The 11,972-nt window shown below is 34.3% G+C and overlaps 1 pseudogene; it reads right to left on the reverse strand.

Annotated features, from left to right (window-relative positions):
* Positions 1-6,335: 6,335 nt before the first annotated feature.
* Positions 6,336-6,980, reverse strand: LOC149533530 (uncharacterized protein At5g03900, chloroplastic pseudogene; annotated as a pseudogene).
* Between the last annotated feature and the right edge of the window lie 4,992 nt (positions 6,981-11,972).

An 11,972-nucleotide genomic window follows, 5' to 3' on the forward strand; every position in this document is an offset into this window, starting at 1 on the left:
TTAGATCTTAAGATATTTAATGTGTTTAACCATAAATAGCATATTTTAATAAGCATAAAGGAAATAACATGAACACAAGAGACACCATGATTTAACATGGAAACCCAATTTGGGAAAACCACTAATTGTAACTAGTTATTGTTTTTTTCTCTCTTCTAAAGTGAGCCTTGTTAGAGCCATCCCTATTAAATGTTACAAAATACATTGTTAGGTGTGACCCTATTATAAGATTTAATTCACCCTATTAGGAGTGACCTCAACAAGGTCTTCAGACACTTCAATCTAGAAATGCCACCTTGTTAGAGGATTTGCTAAATAACTGTTAGGCTAACTCTATTAGGAGATTTGATTCACTACTACAATTATTGGAAAGTAATAATGACTTGACTTGATTGTTGATAAACTAAATTTACTAATGTAGATCTCTATTCTAGCTTGATTACTTGATTCTACTTGATTAGAATGTGCTTTGTAGCTCTATCAACTCAGATACTCTATCCTCTTGTAGATATTTGTCCAAATTTGATTCCTTAATTCATCTTCTTTATAATTCCACACTTGAATCTTTAACTTGACCTTTGATATATATGATTCACCTTTTCAAGTCAACTTGAATACTCTTTTAATCAAACAATTATCATTCCTCAAGTCATTTTTATAAATTTATTAGACTTAATTTGCTAATAGTCAATTAATACATAATTGAGTACTCAGTTAACAAGGTTCTAATGTTAACTGACCCACCTTAATCAATATTGACTTCATGCTTACTTTCCTTTGATAACTGACTAAGCTTGGTCAATACATGCTTCACTTCACCAACCAAATGAGCTTGGTAAATACTGTCCCTAAACTTGTTTATAACTAAATGCTTAGCATCTAAAGGAAATTGTCTTCGATGCCCGAGTGAGCTTGGCTATTAGTGACTGATCAATAAAGGCTTGAAATTTTGTGTAACATCATAAACAACAAACAATTGACTAATTTTATCAACATGAACTTACTATGTACCTTTATGTACTGATTAATCTGCAATATGTTCTACATTTCACACCTGAAGTTCGAGAAACTATATCAATTTGATAGATCTTCAATGAGACTTTGTTGATGCAAAAGTATTTTGTTGTTTAAAGTGACCATCAAATAGGAGAATAACCCCTTTTTTACCTATTAGACACATTAATGCATCCTTAGGTAATGCCTTAGTAAATATGTCTTCTATTTGCACCTTTGTGTTTACATATTCCAATCTCACCACTTTGTCTTGAACAATTCCCTTGGATAATGATACTTGATTGCAATGTGTTTTATCTTTGTGTGCATCATAGAGTTTTTGGATATATTGATTGCATTTGTGTTATTAAAATTGATAACCACTAGTTCCTTAATTTCCTCCATCATTCATAACAATAATTTCTTGATCCATATAATGTTAGAACAATTTACTATTGTAGTTGTATCATCTTAAAATGGAAGAACTTCAATGTTAAGAGTGTTTAGCCCTCTGAGTAAGTTGTTTGGAGTCATGTCAAACACCTTGAATTTTTTTTCCATGGGTCTAGCTATTTTCCCGTACTCTCTCTCTCTCTCTCTCTCTCTCTCTCTCTCTCTCTCTCTCTCTCTCTCTCTCTCTCTCTCTCTCTCTCTCCCTCCCTCCATTTCTGGCCTAATTTCAACAACTTTCTCTATGAAATTGAGGACTTTTATTTTCTAGGTTAAGGATGACCTTTTAGGACAATGTCAACCTTGACCCTAACCTAGGTCACAAAAAACCTCAACCCTAACCTAGAGTAGGGTTGATCTTGTCCCTAATCCTAGGTCTCATTTTCAATTATTTGGAGATTCAAGATATTGAGGTTTAGAAAGTTTCATTTTCCCACTTCCAAGTTAGTCTTTTCAATTTTTAGAACGGTAGACTCTAAATTGCATTTAATATAGCTCCATTTCTAGGGGTTAAGGTTAATTGGGATTTAATGCTCCTATGCCATCCTTCTCTAGGAGTTTGTGCCCTAGATATCTATATAAGGAATCCTTATTCCCTCATTTTGGACATCTAGGATCTATCACACATAAATTATTATCTACTTTCTATGAGAAATTACCTAATTTTCATAAGGAGATTTTATCAAGCATTCTATCATTCAAAAATTTAGTTTTTCTATTGAAGATCAAGGATTGAAGCATTCAAGCCTTTGAAAGGATTTGGTTCAAGCATTCAAGACTCATCATTCAAATCATAGATCTATCCATCATGGTTGTGTGATATTCCTTCAAGATCCTTTGTTTATCTTCAAGATCTATTCATTCTCCTATCAAGGTGGATTCTGAGCATACAATCATGGAATTTTTTATTTGCATTTATTGATGTTATGTTCAAGCTTTCATATCAACATACATGTTTACATTTCAAATAAAATTGTATATCTATTGAATATCATAGCTTCATTGTTAGATTTACTTCTACTACTTGCTAGCATTCCTTATTTCAATTTCATTATTAAGGTTGATTCTAGACTAGGATTTGACCAAGGAAATCTCCTCATCTAAATAAAAAACTATTTTTCTTGGAGATATAGGTGTTGAACAAAGAATTAAAGTGTAGATTTGGATAGCCTTTTTTTCGAACTTGTGGGATCCATGAATGGAAATTTCATTGAAGTTATGTAGGTCAAGGTCGACTTTTTGAGGTACAATTGTGCCCCTCTATTTGGGTCAAGGTCAACCTCCCTTCAAAAAGACAAAAGATTTATGTGTTTACTCCATCTCAACATTTTTAATTTGAAATAGGTTTTAGAGATCCCTAAAATTGTACATAGACATCAGAAATCAACATTTTCTAGATTTATCCTACTTCAAGGTTAGTATTTATCTTTTATCTATTCAATATTTAAGAACATACTTCTCAAATATAAATAATATAGGATCTATTATTTTATTCATATTCTCCATTGCTTGATCCATTTATGCATTGATCACTTCCTTTTGGTTAATTAATTTGGATCATTCCTATTGATAATTTGGGTTGAGGATAGGACCTATTTTCTTACTATTCATTTTAATGAACCCGACACACTTACCCTATTTTATTTTGTGGAAATAGATGCCCTATTTTTTTGGAAATATGGTTAGTTAGATGTCTTGATGATTTTCATTTATGGAAACATAGATTCACCATTTCATGTATGCATTTAGAGATAGAAAATTGTCTTAGAAAGTTTATAGCAATACATAGTACATATCTGAAGAGTACTAATGATACATAGAGAGTTCCCTTATGTGTAGTTGAGGAAAGGTTTGAGATATCATCATGATGATGTTTACCAGTGTACATGTGTGTAAAAATAGTATGTTGCAAGTTATACTAAGATTAATAGTGCAGGCATTTAATAGTGTAGAAAAGAGCATTGTAGTAAACATAGTTGTATAGGTTTAGGAATTATTTTGGTTACAAAATAATTACTAAGTTATGCTGAAAAAACTATGTGTATATTTTTCCATAAGTTATTTTATATTATGTCAAGTGTGTGAACACATAAAAGCCAATAGTGTAGAGCTTAATGATCTTGTAAGGTATATGTAAAGATCTTTTCTTCCATAGATAATGGGGAAGTTGTGTGATTAGATGTGGCATGCGAACTACTGTGAGAAGTATCTATGAGTCTTATGTGATGTGAAAAATGATGTAAGATTAGAGAAAGTGTGAGTTATAGAAGAAAAGCAAGTATCGTATGTATACATATCTTGTAAAGGAATTGAATTGTATAATTTAATATTAGCACAATGGACTTTTTTTGCATACATTATAATTGTTCTACCAACTCCTAACAAGGTTGTAGCAAATCCAAATAGGGTTGAGGCTTCTAACAAGGCCTTGTCCTCTAACAAGGACTTGAGACACTATATGCAGTTCATAGAATCCTAATAGGGTCAATATCCTTAACAAAATCCTATTGTTTAGTGAATCATCTAGGGGGTATCACCCCCACTGGGGTTTTCCCTTGGCTAGGGTTTCCCTAGTTAATAAATAATGGTGTTATGAGTTCTCTATTGGTGTTTTCAAACAAGGATGGTTCAAAATTACCCCGATGAGAACAAAATACATCTAGGGGCAGCTAACTCCCATCTTCAACATACCATGTTAGACACCAAGCCAACTGTAAGGCTAGACCCTTCTTCTACTCTAGGCTCTACAGAACCTAGGCTGGTGGACTTCAAATTCAATTAATATGGTACCAATCCTAAACATATTCCTAAATGTAACAAAGCAAATAGAACCCTTATATCTCCTAATATTTATGCAATAAAAAAAATATGCAGTAGAAAAATGTAAATCTATGAAATTAACAAGCTGAGTGAGGGCATCATTTTCAGCTCTTCAACATGAAAGGGAAATGCATTCAGTTAATGATGTTGAGTTCAACAAAGCCCCAAATATTTAGCACTAAGAACTAATTGATCCTATAATTGATCAATACCTTATCCATTGGGCAATTCTACAAATCAAATACATACATATCGATACTTGAGACATACTCATATATTCAGATATCTGATCTATCCATTCACCTTATAAATAGAAATCTATCTTTATAAGAATTCTCACTACTTACTGAATATCCTCCTGATGAAACTTGTTACCTTGTCAAGGTAAATAAGAATTTACTTGGCTCTTTGTTCCAATAGAAAACTTATCTAGATATACAACCTTAAGGGATTCCAAAAGAGTTTAAGTTCTTTCTTCTTAAACACAAAACATTGCAGACAATAGAGGAAGGAGACAAGAATCAGAATGAAACTAAAGAGATTTATGCTCAATTGTATTCATTTCCTTGAAATTATACTTTCATATGATGAAATTAAAACATAAAAATGCCTAACAGATCATAACTAGTTGTATTATCTTCATTACTGATGTTCATACAAGAGAAATTGTTGAAGAAAATGTGGTGTCATAGTGATGAAAAAGAATCAAAACTGAAATCATTGGTCTCATAGATCTAAGAAAAATCAAGATTAGAACCCATATTGTATCATAGGGGTGAGTAATTTCTTCCAAAACTGGAACCAACTGGTTTCATAGTGAAACCCTTGCAATGAATTAGAGAAAGAAAGATATAGGAGAAGATGAATTCTCAAATCTACTCTATTTTTGACATGTGTCCACTTGGAAAACATCCTCAAGAAGTTAAAAGCATCTTTCTAATCTCTCTCTATAGCTACATATCAAATCCTCCATCATTTTTCCTCCCAAAAGCATAAAGTATTTCAAATATTTGATTAAAAAATAACTGATTTTGATGCCAGATCTCAGATTAAGGCAAAGGAAAAAATCAGTTAAATGGCCTCTAGAGGCAACATAAACCTTTTCAGAACCTTTTATGCTTTAGCAAGCTTCAATATCTACCCTCCAACCAATTTTTTTGCTCACTGATGAATTCTGCCCATTCTATTGAGAATGCCCTAGAAATTACCAATCTACTTATAGAGTGAACTAGTGAACATCTGTACAAAATTTGACCTCATATTTGAAAAATTCATTTCATCCTAGTTCCAACAGTATATTGGAGTCCATATTTCACCCATCAAAAACACCCTATAACTCATTTTGAAAAATATGCCCCCTGTTATGGCTCTAGTCTAAATCTTATTATTTTTTAAAAAATTCAAATATTCTAAAGTTCTTTTTTAGAAAATATCTTTCTCAATTTAAAAGACTGTATGTGCCATTTTTGAGAAAATATTTTAAAATTTTCTTTTTGGCATTTTCCATTTTTCCTCTACCAAGCTTTTTGAGTCAAACCTAACTGGGCTACTATGTGGTAGCACCTGATTGGCCCGCCTCTCTACCCAGTCAACTACCACCTCATCTCTTACTAGACTACCACATCAGCACTTGACCTAGGCCCACTACACATGGTGCCTGGGTGTATTACCGCTTTGTTTATCTCCCGAGCACTTCTAGGAAATGGTGGAGTGCCTACCATCTGGTTAAGCCAGATGTCATTATCCTGTGCATTTAGTCATCAAGCTTTCCATGTCATCACATGTCATCAAGATTTCCTTACATCATTATCTGGTTGGTCGATATCCATGGGTCCCACCAAGCGCTCGCTCTTGCCCTCAAAAGGCGGATGTCTTTAGACAAAAGGCATATAGTGTGTTTTAGTATTTAAACACTATAAGTTTTACCATCATTGGAGATGTGAGATTATTGATCTTTAGACATGGGTTCCCCCTTCATTTCATGTGGCCTCCTAATTTAGGTCTTTAACAAACCAATACTTAATGTTTTAACAAATGATTAGGCATCTTCTTTTATGTTCTACACCCCTATTTTAAAAAAACTTCCTTTGGCTATTGTATATAATGCGATCTTGCCCAGTAACTATTTCTTCTACCATATCTAAAGCCTTTCAATCTTCCATCTGAGAGATGGGTCGGGTGCCTGGAGTGCAAGAGCTTATTGTTGTCTTGCATGATTTCTCTTGTCAATGTCCACATTTTTCTTTTGAATGAGGAACCAACGGGTTAATGGAATCACAAAAAATGATCCTACATAAACTTGAAGTAGGGGAAAAATGTTGATGACAAATGAAAGAAACCCTCCTCACATGATTCCAATTTCCTTCAGCAAGCTTCCTAAAACAATAACTCCAGCAAGGTTGAGGCTACCCAAAGCAATCATCATTGCTTTTTCAATTCCACCTACTTTGTTCGTTATCAACTTCTGGGTGTCCATTAGATTTTAGCAAAATAGGTAAAACATATGATTCATCCTCCTGGTCTTCATCTACTCAAGAAACATCTAAATATGGAGTAAGCTCTTTAGTTGTAACAACACCTCCATGTGAAGCAATGTACTCTCCAATAAATTTCCATATCTCTTCCTCAATATCTTGATTGGGATCACCATCCCTAAAAACAAATGAGAATATTGATTCAAAGAAGTTCATTCCACTACCTTCTCTTCTTTTTTGCATGGAGCTCTTACCTCTTTTCTATTTCCGCCTTCCTCTATTTAACATGGTCTTCCTTGACTACCCACATGGCTTCCTCTTGCAAGGTGGCTTTTTTCTTTTAATAAGCTATGGCCTCTTCATTCATGCCAAGCTCTACTCCTCACATCTTTTGGAAATGGAGCTAGATAGGGTGCATCCCCTACCAAAGCTGTAGACTACAACTTGGCAGTATGAAGGAATCTTTCCATTCCATTTTTTGTTTGACATATCTAACTTTTCAATGTGACTTAAATTGTACAAACTAGAATCTTTGCAATTAGAGAATTGTCACTATCAATCTCTAGGCCAAGTAGATGCAATATTTCTAGTCAATTTATTTCTAGACACATCCAAGAGTGTCATAATGGGAATTTCTTTACTTGGGATAACAAAGCTACCATTGAAATGATTTCCTAAAATGTTAAAGAGATATAAGTAAGGATTGAACTCCCATAACCATGAGGGTATTTTGCCAACAATATTTTCATCAGCCAATGCCAATTGCCCTAATCAATGTTGTATTGAAATCCATGTGAAGACATGACCACCAATACTACATGAGACAAGATATGAGCCTGCTAACTGGAATTGGGGAAGACAACTTAAACTTATATTTAGACAACAATATGATAGGAACAAATATTTTTGTTGTGCAAGGTTATGAAATGAAATTTTTGCATTAAGGTTAATACAAGTAGCACCTTTCTGACTTCTTTTATAAAACGTTGACCATTTTTTGCCTATCATCACTCCTATCACTTTGGCTTCCTCTCTACCCAATATATTCTCATTCATCTTCCCATTTTCTTCACATGAGTCATCTTCAACTTTCTCCAGATTATTTGACCACCCCATTTAAGTTCATTATTTTTTCCATGAAGCTATATCAATTCATCATTTTTCTTATTCACCTTGGTATGTAAATATCTAACTTTTGCTTTCTGAAATCAATTAGGCCCCAATGTGGGTCTGGCTAAAAAAATTTCATTTTCGAACAACTAAACTGGAAAATTGGTCCATTAGTCATCTGATACAGATCCAAATCAAAATCCATCACTAAACTTCCAATTAAAACTCATTTTAACTCTTTTTTGCAACTTACCAACTTAGTGCTAGGAGGTCCTTTGACCGGCTTTAAAAATTGACTAAAAAACCTGACCAAGCTTTGAAAATCTAACACACTAATTCTTTGTTCCACATATTCTTACCCTGTTGAATTTTGTCTCATGAAAAATTCTTAGTCAAAAGATATTGAGTGTCAAAGTTGCCCTCTCAGAACTACCTACAAGAAAACATGTCAAAAACAAAACATAAAATGCGTTTAGATTTAGCTTTGAAAACTAGGAAAACTGACACTTGGGGGCACGAAAACTAGGGAATTGGTTTACCATCATGAGGACAATATAAATCTATGATTAGGGCTCATGAAAAATAACAAGATGCATTTCGAAAATGGTCAAAGTAGGCTACTCAAATTTTCACACTAGAAGCAATGTCATAAAAACATTTTTTGCAAATGGAATGGACCTAGGAAAGTGTACGTACAAATTTGTCAAGTTTTCAAAATTGGCACACTTAAAATAATTTTAGAGGAGAACATAGTGGTACAATCCATTTGATCTCATCTATCATGAATTTTCAGTTACAACATCCTAAACAGGGGTACCGACCAATCTGCACTTTATGACACCAGTAAACAATTACAAATTGCATTTGGAATCGCATTTGAAAACTAATCAAACAAATTCATCATAAGCTTAAAATTGAAACATAACATTTCTCTAACCTCTAGAATGCAATGCAAAAGGAATTTTATCATTTTGGTGAGCTGGGTCAAAGTTATAACAATGTAAACAAGGCCTCCTAGAATTCTGAACAATTAACATCAACATGACAACAATTAATGACCAACTTTGAGGAATTCAAAACCTAGACAAACTAATTTGAAATAAATCAAAATATAAAACATAGGTTCTTTGATATGGACACTAAACACTCCCAAAGTGTTGAGTCATGAAACATTACTAGGTGCAAGATAGTCAGTTGCAAACATAGGCTCCTATCACTATTTGACATGACAAAAAATGCAGATTTGAACATTGTTGACAACGAGACTTCACAGAATGACTCAAAATGATAATTTATCATCATGGAACACATAAACACACTAAATGAAAGTTTTTAGAAACATTAAATAGATTTTAGGCTTGAAATGGACAACCAGGTACATATGCATCAAAAACATTTATAGAACTTAATTTTTCAATGGTACTCAAAATCGGGGTTTCAATTTTGAGACCCAACAATGGTTTTATCTAAGGATGCATGTACCTTGTGAGCATGGCATGGATTCAAATCTCTGGGAGAAGAAAACCACACACTTGAAAGAAAAAAACTTCTCTCAAACAACTTTATTGAAAGAAAGAAACAACTACTCCTATGATGTACAAATGATGGCCTCGGACCACCAAAATTCAACAAAAGCTTTTTACCTCTATCATATATCTAGTTTTCATTAGCATTCTCATGATGTCAGCTAAAATTTTTTCTATTAGTTTCACCAATCAGATTATTATCATGAATCAACTCACTTGGCAAAACTAAATTTACATCTTCACTTTCATAATGCAAATAAAAACTAGATTCAGTCTCAACAACTGATGGGGACACAACCCAAGCACAGAATGGACACAATAGGAAAAGGGAAATTGTATTAACTATGAAAATAAGCTAGTACATTTAGTATAGAGAAAATAGACTTCATAACATGTCCTATGGGCTTAAAATAACATAAATTTGGAGATAATTTCTCGTTTTAGTACCTCCTCTCAAACTCCACTCTAAATTGCCTTTTACAATGCCAGAAATGTCCTTAAATAGACCCCGGAGGGTTAAGGACTAGGAATAAATTCTAGAAAGTGCTAGTAGGCATCCATCGGCCAAGTAGAAGGCTCCAGAAGCCGTGTTAGAAGTTGGTGCAAATCTAGAAGATTCCAAAAATGGTAACCGAACTTTCGAGAGGCATAACTTTTGAACCGTAGCTCCGATTGACGAACCATTTACATTTTCGAAAAGCTCTCGAAGCACTCTATAGCCCTATGGACCAAATTTTCTTGTCCCACATTTTTTGGCCATTTTTAGGTCATTTAATGCCCCTAACATAACTTTGAAGCATTCTTAGGAGGTCTCCAAAACCCAAAAAAATGCGATAATATTAAAACCGTGGGGCGTTTTGACCTAATTCTTTTTTTGGAATGCTCTAAATTACAATTACATTCATCTAGCCAATTTACACCTCCTAGTTCACCAAAATGATGCCTCAATTACATATTCCTATTTTTTGGCATTTACACGTATCCCAAGGTGTTCAAATACTCTATCCTAGAATACTGATAGTGGAACTGTGAGAGTTGGAACATTTATTTGACCCAAATGCATATCCAAAAATGAAAACACATGAAATAGAAACTAAGTCTAAGTACACATTTTTTTTGGGTGACACAGGATTGCCCTTATACCTCTGGATGCTCCTGCATCAGACACCTAGGGTAGATTGAAAAGTGACCCTGTCACTTTATGAATGGTAGAGGAAGTCCCAAATGGGAAACCTCAGCTACTGAAATCCAAGTTGAGTCCTTGATCGGCTGTCCTTTCCACTTGACCAAGTACTCTTCATACTGCCTATTTCTGGTACTTCTACCCACACGATGATCTAGAATATCTTCTATCTCCTCCTTCTTAGAAGTAGGAATTAGACATTGCTCTAACACCAGTTCCTCATTTGCACCATCATCATGATACTCTGTTAAATCTGCAATGTTGAAAATAGGAGAAATGTGAACACCATCTGGCAACTCCACCTCATATGCATTTCCTGAGTCATGTTTCTTCAGAATTTTGCAAGGGCAAAATTTCTTCATTTTCAGCTTGTTGTAAGTACCGACTGGAAATATTTCTTTTCGTAAGTGTACCTTGACTAGATACCCTACTTAGAATTCCTTATGTTTTCTCCTTTGATCAACCCTAGCTTTATACTCTTGATTCATCTTGGTAATGTGTGCTTGAACCTCCTCATGTAGACGCTTGATATGTTAAGAAAATTCTTCAGCTTCAACACTTGTCCTCTCCCCTTGCTCTATCTTCCTCAATTCTAGTGGAGTCCTTGGGCTACTTCCATATACAATTTGGAATGGTGATTTTCTAGTACTCCTATTTATAGAGTTATTGTAAGCAAACTCTGCTTGTGGTAGAATCAAATCCCATCCCTTGGGCTTATCCCCAACTAAACATCTCAGCAAATTGCCCAGACTTCTGTTTACTACTTCTGTTTGGCCGTCAGTATGTGGGTGATGTGTGGAACTGAATTTCAAGTTTGTTCTCAACTTCTTCCACAACCTCCTCCAGAAATACCCCACAAATTTAGTATCTTTGTCAGAAACTATACTCCTTGGAAGACCATGTAGTCTTACCACCTCTCTGAAAAAAAATCCTACAATATGGACAACATCATGAGTTTTGTGGCATGGAATGAAATGTGCCATTTTGGAGAACCTATCAACCACCACAAATACTGAGTCATTACCGCATTGTGTCCTTGGAAATCCGAGAACAAAATGCATACTTATGTCCTCCCATGGCATTGATGGAACAAGAAATTGCTGATATAGTCCAGTATTGTGACTAAATCCCTTGGCAACTTGACAAACCTGGCAACTCTGTACAAACTTCTTCACATCCTGCAAAATCTAAGGCCAAAAATAATGTTCTCTAAGAATGGCAATGGTCTTATCTAAACCAAAATGTCCTGCCATCCCTCTGCTGTGTTTCTCCTTAATCAGATTTTCCCTCATGGAACTCCTTGGAATGCACAATTGACTACCCTTGAACAACATGCCATCTTGAATCAAATAGTCTAACCACTTGGTTCTATCTATAGCAAGAGGCTCTTTACAATCTTTTCATACTTCAGCAAAA

The sequence above is a fragment of the Cupressus sempervirens genome, chromosome 10 (genome assembly GCF_028749045.1).
Source record: "Cupressus sempervirens isolate cs-2001-9-10 chromosome 10, ASM2874904v1, whole genome shotgun sequence".
In the NCBI taxonomy this organism is placed as follows: domain Eukaryota; kingdom Viridiplantae; phylum Streptophyta; class Pinopsida; order Cupressales; family Cupressaceae; genus Cupressus; species Cupressus sempervirens.